Genomic DNA, 9,484 nt, shown 5'->3' on the forward strand with positions numbered 1-9,484 from the left:
TCTGTCTGTCTGTCCGTGTCTCTCTCTGTCTCTGTCTCTCTCTGTGTCTCTGTCTATCTTTCTGTCTCTGTGTCTCTGTCTATCTTTCTGTCTCTGTGTCTCTGTCTCTCACTCCCTCTTTCTCTCTCTCCCTCCACACACACACATACTCTTTCTCTCGCCATCACCTATAAATTTACATATACTTAGATGCATATACACATACACACACACACACAGTTAAGTAAAACAAATTTCCACGTTGGCCACATTTAAAGATATATGCATCATTTTGAAATTCTGACTTGAGATCCAAGGTATGGTTCCATAATACTAAATGAGAAAGCTTTTATTAATAGGTACATGAAGTACTGCTCCAACACCCCTCACATTTTCTGTCTTCTTTTATGTCTCTCCTCCTTTCTCCCTTTCTCTCTTTATTTCCATGTTGATATTTTTGCTTTTTCATTGTTATGAGAAAGGAACTTGGAAGTCATGAGACCATTGTTCTAATTCCAGGTTGGCTGATTTCTAGTTATGGGCTCTTGAACCATTAACTTTTTCAGACTTCCTCATTGCAATATCATGGAAATGTCACTTGATTCTGGAGTCAGAAGAGTGAAGAATATATCTTTAAATATGATTTATATGGGAATTTTTGCTTGAGAATACTTATTTAATGCAAAGATTTTCTTTTTCTTTCTTTTTTCCAAGGGTGGTGGGGTGGGAAGGAGGGCTACTTTAAAAAAATGAAGAGTCATTGAAGCATTTTTTTTAATGCACAGAAAACAGAAGGAAAGAAGCAAGACATCTTTGAAAGCTACATATTGAATATATTATATTCCTAAAAGTAAAAGCAAGACAAATAAATATATGAGACACAATTTTATGAAGAATCCTCTTTCTGTTTTTGATGTATGGAAATGCTCATTTTATTTGGTGTTTGTTAAATTCATAATTTAACAAAGAAAAGAAAGTAATTGACTTCAGCTTGAACAGAGGACAGAGCAGAGAAATTCAAATTAGGGTGAGGTTTGAAAGTAGTCTTTCTTGAGGATGAGAACTGAGATTTTTTATTCTTTTGTATGTTTCCTTGGTTCTCTGAAGGTTTGAGTCAGCTGGAACAGATGTTCCCTGTGGGAAGTGTACTTGCAACTGGTTGTGTCTGCCGGGAGCTGTGAAAATGGTCAGCACAGAGTCAGGGAAAAGGACACTGATAGAACAAATAAATACATATCAAGCTCCTTGGCTGTGTCCAACTGAGACTTTCCCCTTTTTCTGAAAACGGTGTTCATGGTAGATGCCATGGACACAATATATCTCTTACCGAATTTGGTTCCTAATCTGATTTGATGAACAAAATACCTCTATAAAAGGTTTAGTCCCTTCAATCCCAGGCTGTTTCCTTAGGGCAACTAAATGTCCCCTCTATGCAATCTCTTAAAGAGAGTTAAATTGGAGCCAGGAAATTGCTAACGGTAGTATCCTTGGTCTCAGGTGAAGTCCCACAAAAGTTTGCAGGGCTTGCTGATAGATATGAATCAAAAATTAGAACCGGTGCCAAGAAATACTACACAACCAAAAGGCTTGAGCAAAGGCTGACTTCAGTTTTGTGACCATGGGCAATTGTTCTCTTCAAGTTTCTTCATCTCTCCAAAGGCAGAATGATTCAGCATTTTCAGTCAGATTATCTGCATCAAGTTAATGTCCCCCCTCCCCCTTCTATCTTATTATAGGTTCTAGCTCTCTGTACTCCTGCTCCAAGGTTTGGGGCATACTACCCTTAGGAAAGGCATGCCATAATGGAATAGAAAGTACACTTGAACTAGGAATTGGAAAGCTAGGGCTCTAGCCCTATCTCTGTTGCTATGTAACAGTGGGACTTTTGGTAAGTCTTACTTCAACACCAGACCTTCAGTTTTCTCATTTGTAAATTGAGAGTAATAAATTCTGCTCTATTTACTTCATGGGATTATTGTGAGAATCCAATGAGATAAACATTGAAATGTTTTATATATTTCAAAGTATTTTGATTATCCTTGGTTTGAGAGGAATAACAGCAAAAATCCATTTTGTATAGAATTTTATAGTTCATGAAATATTTTACTCATATCCACCCAAGGGACTGAACATTGACACCATTATTGTCCCTATTTTTCAGAAAAAAGAAAGGGAAGCTCAGAGAAAATGAAAACTTTGGCATAGGCTGTGGGATTCTGAAATCTTTTGATTCCCATTTCAATGCCCTTTCCTGTACACTTCAATATCCTACCATACAACCTCTACTCTATTCAGGCTTGTCTTATATCACTTTCTCCCACAAACCTTGCTCATTCTCATGCATTTTATGCATGATGTAATCTAGGCTGTGGACAGTTTTCATCTTCTCCATCTAAACCCACACCATTCTTTCAAAGCTCTGTTCAATTGTTATCTATTCCAAGAAAGTTCCGATTCACTAACCCACAATGTACCACAGAGGTCAAAGAATATGTGCACATATTTCTCTTTAAAGTTCATAAATTATTTTCCTCACAACAATCTAATGAGGAGGGTGTGCAGATATGATTTTGCCCCTTTTGTAGGTGAGACAACTGAGGCTCAGAGGTAAATTGAACAGGAAATATCACCTGGGATAGAACCCTATCTCTCCAAAGTGTAAATTAAACATGCTTAATAATTATAATAAGTAACATTTACATAGGGTTTTAAGATTTGTAAAGTATTTTTAAAATATAATTTCATTTTAACCTCACAACAGTACTAGGATGTAAGTATTATTATTATCCCCAATTTATAGATAGGAAAAGTGAAGACAGATTAAGTAATTTGAATAGGAGCACTCAGCTAAAAAGTATCTGAAGCTAGATTTAAACTGATCTGACCGCAAAGTTTGTTTAGCAATCTATTCAAATAGCATTTAACTCTAGAGCTTTGTTCCACCTAGAAAAAGTATATTTGCATATAATTATTTATATACTTATTGTTCTTCTCTCCAGCTTGCCATGGAATGTAAACTCCTTGAGGGCAGGGACTGTTTCATGTTTGTCTTTGCATTCTTAGCTCTTAGAACAATGTCTGGCTCAGTGCTTAATAGATGCTTCTTGATGACTGATTAATTGCTCACCTATGCAGAATTTGTATTGTTTTAGGGTTCCTCTTATATTTATATTTCATATCTCAGAAGCTAGTATTTGTTTTCTGATGGTTTTGTTGAGGTTGGGGACTTAAAAGGTTGGGAGTCATAGAATTTGTAGATTTGAATCCACATGCAAGTCAAGGGACAAAGTTTCCTGTTGAAGTGGGCAAAATTCCAAACTCATTTTATTGATGAGGAAACTGAGGCAAAAGAGGAAATATTTTGTCCAGAGCCACATGGATAATAAGTGAGGCTGGATTTGAACTCAGAAAGTTGTGGGCCTAACACTCTATTCATGGTGCTACCTAGCTTCTTTTGCTCAATAAATGTTTATGGAGTGATTGACTGCAAGTTGTTACCTGTGTGACCCTGGATAAGTTCTTTTTTTTCTTTTTTTCTTTTTGCTGAGGCATTTGGGGTTAAGTGACTTGCCCAGGATCACACAGTTAGAAAGTGTTAAGTGTCTGAGGTCAAATTTGAACTCAGGTCCTCCTGACTTGAGGGCTGGTGCTCTATCCACTGTGTCACCTAGAACACTTTGGATAAGTGCTAACCTTTCCAGACCTCAGATTTTTTGGTTGTAAAATGAGGGAGTAGGACTAAAAGACCTCCACAATCCTGTTGAGCCCTATTTATAATCCTCTGAATTAAGAGTATATCTTATTTCAGTGAGATATGTTTTTTTGTAAATGAGAAAGTACTATAGAAATGAAAAAAAAAAAAAAAAAAAAAAAAGCTTGTTTTTATCCACAGACAAATAGCACAAATAACAAGTATTTTTCCTCTCTCCAGCTCTCTCTCAGAACAGGAGACAGTGAATGTCACGATGTACTAATAGATCCAGCCCTTTTTGGAGGGGGAGGATGGGGCTGGGTAGACTGCTTGGCCACGGAGGATCTGTCCCAGATCTGGGGTCCTCTGATGTTAGCACTACCACCAGTGGGAGTTCTAGCATAATGGAGAGTCTCCAGGTGGGGTGTGGCTCTTTATTCAAGCCTGAGTAGCTGTGTGTGCCATTAATGGAGCTGGGTTAGACTTTAATTAGATGCAAAGTATTTTTAAGATACAATCTTGTTTTTAGCCTCACTTGGAAAGTCCATTAGTGCCCATCACAGAGTACAATGTTGCTTTGTACTTGAGCTTGAAACCAGCTCTCCAGTTCTATAAAATAATGCCCCCTTCTCTGAATTTTCTCTGCCTTCCTACCTCTCCAGCTCAACCCTACCCCCAGCCTGATGATTGCAAGAACTGTGAGAGATGCTTGCAATTTCAGGAGAGTTTACAAGTTCTTTCCCACATGCTCTTTATTTCTTTTTAATAGATTTTTAAAATTGCTATATTTCATTTTTACATTGCTCTGATTTCTTCCCGCAACCCTTCCCCCTCTCAGGAAGTCATCTCTTATGAAAAATAGCTTTTTAAGGGATAGAGAAGAGAAGAGAGGAAAAAAAAATCAATGTCAACACATGGAGGAGGGTGGAACTCCTGATGTTATCAACAATTTTTGTTCCTTTGCTGAGATGCTTTCTCATATCTCTTCTTTGGGACCAAACTTATTCTTTATAATTTTGCCTCATTCGTTTTCCACTGTTTTGTGATTACTGCTCTTTCTATTTACACTGATGTAGTCATTTTTATCTTGTTTTCCTGGCTCTGCTTACTTTGTTCAGTTCATGAAAGTCTCTCAAAACTTCTCTGAATTCATCATGTTTATCTTTTGCAGAACTTATAATTCATTTATAGACCATTTCCCAGATGAATAAACATCTATTTTCACACCTTTTTTTTCTCACTACCTTAGAGGAAGCTTTCAGGAGGCTTTCAGATTCCCCTAGGAAGGACCCTTCTTGTCTTATCTAACATCTTACCATCCTGAAATAAACTTGGTTTGAAAGGGAATCAAAAATCATTAGGTAAAGGGGGTACCTCGAATGTACTTTCTGGTTCTGATCAATTGTTGATATCCTAAATTAAATTCTATTAAATGAATTTATGTGTAAGATACTTTGTTATCCCTGTGTCTTCTGTTAGTCAATTAAGTACTTATTAAGCCCCCTACTATGTGCCAAGCCCTGTGTCTCATGATAAAAAATGAAAGCAGTCCCTTGAAGAACTTAAATTCCATCTGGAGAAGTAACATGTACACATATAGATAGCAACAAAATAAACACCAAACCAATCACTTAATCAACAAGTATTTATTAAATGTTAATTATAAGTTAGAGGGGAAGCTAGGTGGCACAGTATATAGAGCACCAGCCCTGAAGTCAGAAGCACCTGAGTTCAAATGTGACCTCAGACACGTAACACTTCCTGGCTGTGTGAACCTGGGCTGTGTGACCCAAATGCCTCAGCCAAAAAAAAAAAATAAATAAAATAAAAAAAATTATAAGTTAGAAAAAAGTGCAAAGAATAAAGAAGTCCTTACTCAAAATGGCTTTACATTATAATGGGAAGAGAAAGCAATAAGTACATATATGGTTTGAGATAAGTTTAACAAATACAAATATATGCAAGGTAATTAAATAAAAGCTAATATTATAGAGAAATATATAAATAAAAGGTAATAAGGAGGATATCAGCAACTGGGTGGTGGGATGTTAGGGAAGGCCTCCCGAAAGATATAGTACCTGAGATGAATAAAACAAGGAATTTTCTGAGGCAAAGGTAAGGAGATGGTACATTTCAGGGCTGAAGAATTTGCCTTTGTAGAGAAACACAGACAGGAAATTGAATGTCATGTGTGATAAAAGGCAAATAGACTAATTTAGCTTGACTTTTTGGCAAATTTCTTACTCAATTCTAATCTTACTTTTCTCCTTTGTAAAATGAGGGGATTATAATAGATGGAATCTAAGGTCCCTTTCATCTCTGAAATTCAATTTTCTAAGCTTTAAAATCCTTTTTAAATGCTAACATTAGGTGATGTAAATTCTAAGGTCTTTTCCAGAAATAATGTTCTCTAATAGTCTGAGCTGGGCAATGCAAAAAAAAAGTTTGTTTATATCTTTCAATCATTTATCAATTTGGGAATTACTTTTATTCTTCTAATTTTGAGATCCCCTCCCTCTCCAAATAATTGTTTTCATTCTAAGGTACATTGGATTTGCTTATGTAAGACTCTTTAATTTTATGTGTCAAAATTGTGATTTTATCTTCTATGCTCTCTTTATTCCTTCTTTGGTCATGAATTCTTCCCTTATCCATAGATCGGAGAAGTGACATGTTTCTTGTTCCTCTAATTTGTTTATGATATTATTTTTTACATTTAGACCATGGATCTACTTAGAGCTTATTTTAGTATTTAGTATGAAATATTGGTTTAAACCTAATTTCTTCCAGATTGCTGTCCCATTTCCCTGGCAGTTTTTGCAAAATAGCAAGTTCTTATCCCAACATCTTGGGTCTTTGGTTTATTTTTCTATGTTGCATAGTTAATTTGTTCCACTGATTGCTCTCTCTAATTTTTTTAAACAAATACCAAATTGTTTTCATTATAACTGTTTTGGAATATAGCTTGAGACATGATATTGCCAGTCTCCCTTCCTTCTCACTTTTTTTTCCCATCATTTTTCTTGAGATCGTTGACAGAAGAAGAAGAAGAAGAAGAAGAAGAAGAAGAAGAAGAAGAAGAAGAAGAAGAAGAAGAAGAAGAAGAAGAAGAAGAAAGAAGAAGGAAGAAGAAGAAAAAGAAGAAGAAGAAAGAAGAAGGAAGAAGAAGAAAAAGAAGAAGAAGAAGAAAAAGAAAGAAGAAGAAGAAGAAGAAAGAAAGCCTTGAACCTATGAAAATGCTATTCACTTCTAGAAATTTATTGTTTTCTGTTGAAATTTTTCTTATGTTCTGCTATGTACATGGAAATGTTTTTTCCCTCTCTCTTTATTTTATTTTTATTTTTATTTAAGTTTAAAATGAATAAAAATTTAGAAAAAAGAGATCTTTGACTTTTTGTTTCTCCAAATTAATTTTGTTTTTTTTCCTCTAGTTTGATAAAATAATTCTTCTTTTTTTGCTGAGGCAATTGGGGTTAAGTGACTTGCCCAGGGCCACACAGTAGAAAGTATTAAGTGTCTGAGGTCAGATTTGAACTCAGATCCTCCTGACTTCAGGGCTGGTCTCTATCCACTGCATCATAACTTGCATATTTCTCCAATTATTTAGGTCTTTATTTCTGTAAGCATTCTTTAAAGTTGTACATAATCCTGGTTTATATCTTTATAGATTTGCTCCAAAGTATTTTACACATTCTAAAGATATCTTCAATGGGATTTCCCTTTCTATATTTTCATGCTGGGTTGTTATTACACAGAAATATTGGTGATTTATGTGTATTTATTTTCCTGAAGTTTTTATTTCAATTAATTTTAGTTGACTTCTTAGGATTCTCTAAGTATACATCTCATCTACAAAAAGAAAAAAAAATCCCTCTTTGCCTATGTCTATTCTTTCAGTTTCTTTTTTTGTCTGATTGTTATGGCTAGTATTTCTAATACTATGTCATACAGAAATGGGGACAATGGACATTCTTGTTTCATCTCTAATTTTATTTTAAGGTACTCTTGTTTGTCACTGTTACTTGTAATGCTATCTCCTAATTTAGATATCTAATATTTACCATTTTAAATAAAGGTTCACATATTCTTGTGTTTTCTAACATGTTAAAAAACAGAAATGGGTATCATATTTTGTCAAAAGTTTTTTATCCATGAGTTTTGACAGAATAATGTGATTTTTATTATTCTTATTATTAATGTAGCTAATTATGTTTACAATTTTCCTAATATTGAACAACTCTTCATTCTTTATTTAAATACATTCTGTTCGTAATATGTAATCTTTGTGATAATGCTGCTGTAAGTTCTTTGTTTATATTTAATTTTTTTTTTTTGCTTTTAGGGATATTGGTCTATAGTTTTCTTTCTCTGCTTTCATTCTCCCTGATGTAAAAGTCAAGACAATATTTGTGCCTTATCCTTCTCTCTCCCTCCCCTCCCATGTCCAGATGACCTGATAACCTGATGGACATTTCCAGCAACTCTGATTAAAGGTGTTTTTTTGACATAGTGAACCAAAAGATATTTTTTGACTTGCCCGGGTTCATACAATATTATATGACTTCAGATTTGACCTCTGGTCCTCCTGACTCCAGGACTAGCACTCTACCCATTGCACCATCTAGCTGCCCCTGAACTGAAAGACCTCATGAAGCCATATGAAAAGTCTGAAAATGAACTGAAAGTCTTATAAAATGTTGAACATTGTGTCTGTATTGCCTAAAGAAAAAAACAGAAGAATAATTCATTGTTAAAGCAACAAATAGACCAAGATATGTTGTGAGTTGTCAGTGTCATCTTAACAAAACAATTCTGAAGCCAGGGACAAGAGTTGCTTTGGATTTGACTATACTTGATATCTGCCAAAGATATTTGCCAAAAAAAAAAAAAAAAAAAAAAAAAAAAAAATCCACTGACTTATTACATCTCATGAGGACCCTGGGAATGTTTCTTAAACATTGAGATTGTAGAACTGGCTGATAAATCAGAGAATTGAGAGAATTACCCCTTATAAATTCTGTATTATTCCAGTGTGTAGGGATAATAACTCCAAAGGTCTACCAGAAACAAGGAAAAAATACTTTTGGCAAGAGCTATGGCTAGCCAGCTGGATTTCATTTTTCAAAGATTATATCAAGTTCTATTGTAGACAAATATGTTGGTGAAAGTGTTCATTTGATCAGAGAAATGTTCAATTATGCCAAGGATCACTAGCCATGCATCATTTTCATGGATGAAATTGGTGGCCATTGTTTTTGTGAGTGCACTTCAGTTGATGGAGAAATTCAGAGAACTCTAATGGAATCACTGAATCAGATAAATATATTTGATACTTTTCACAGAATAAAAATGATCATGACTACAAACAGATTAGACCTATTGGATATTGTTTTGCTGAATCTAGGAAGATTAGATAGAAAAATAACTGTTTATTTAACAAACAAACATACAAAATTCCATAAAATGAAGATTTATACCTATTCTACCACAAAAAAATGTGAAATAGATTATAAAATAATTGTGAAGCATATGATATACAAGGAAGTAATTCACTAGTTCTGTATACATTAGCAGTACAGAAAACTATACATTGGTCAATGTATTTGTTGTAGCAAATTACATGAGCTGCATTAAATAATTAGTGTATGAGCAATATATGAAATATTGAAATAGTTTGAGATATCAGTTTTAAAGACCATTTCTTGAAGGCATTTTATATTATTTCCCTTATTTTCTTCTTCCCAAAGAATAGAATAAAATTTGCCTGATTTAATCCTTTTACATAGTAAAAACAAAACAAAACAATATGCTTCT

The 9,484-nt window shown here is 34.4% G+C and overlaps 1 pseudogene; it reads left to right on the top strand.

Moving 5' to 3' along the window:
* LOC100925481 overlaps positions 1-9,226 on the top strand; it is a 33,899-nt pseudogene extending 24,673 nt beyond the window's left edge.
* The last annotated feature ends 258 nt before the right edge of the window (positions 9,227-9,484 follow it).

Source organism: Sarcophilus harrisii, chromosome 2 (assembly GCF_902635505.1).
Source record: "Sarcophilus harrisii chromosome 2, mSarHar1.11, whole genome shotgun sequence".
NCBI lineage: Eukaryota > Metazoa > Chordata > Mammalia > Dasyuromorphia > Dasyuridae > Sarcophilus > Sarcophilus harrisii.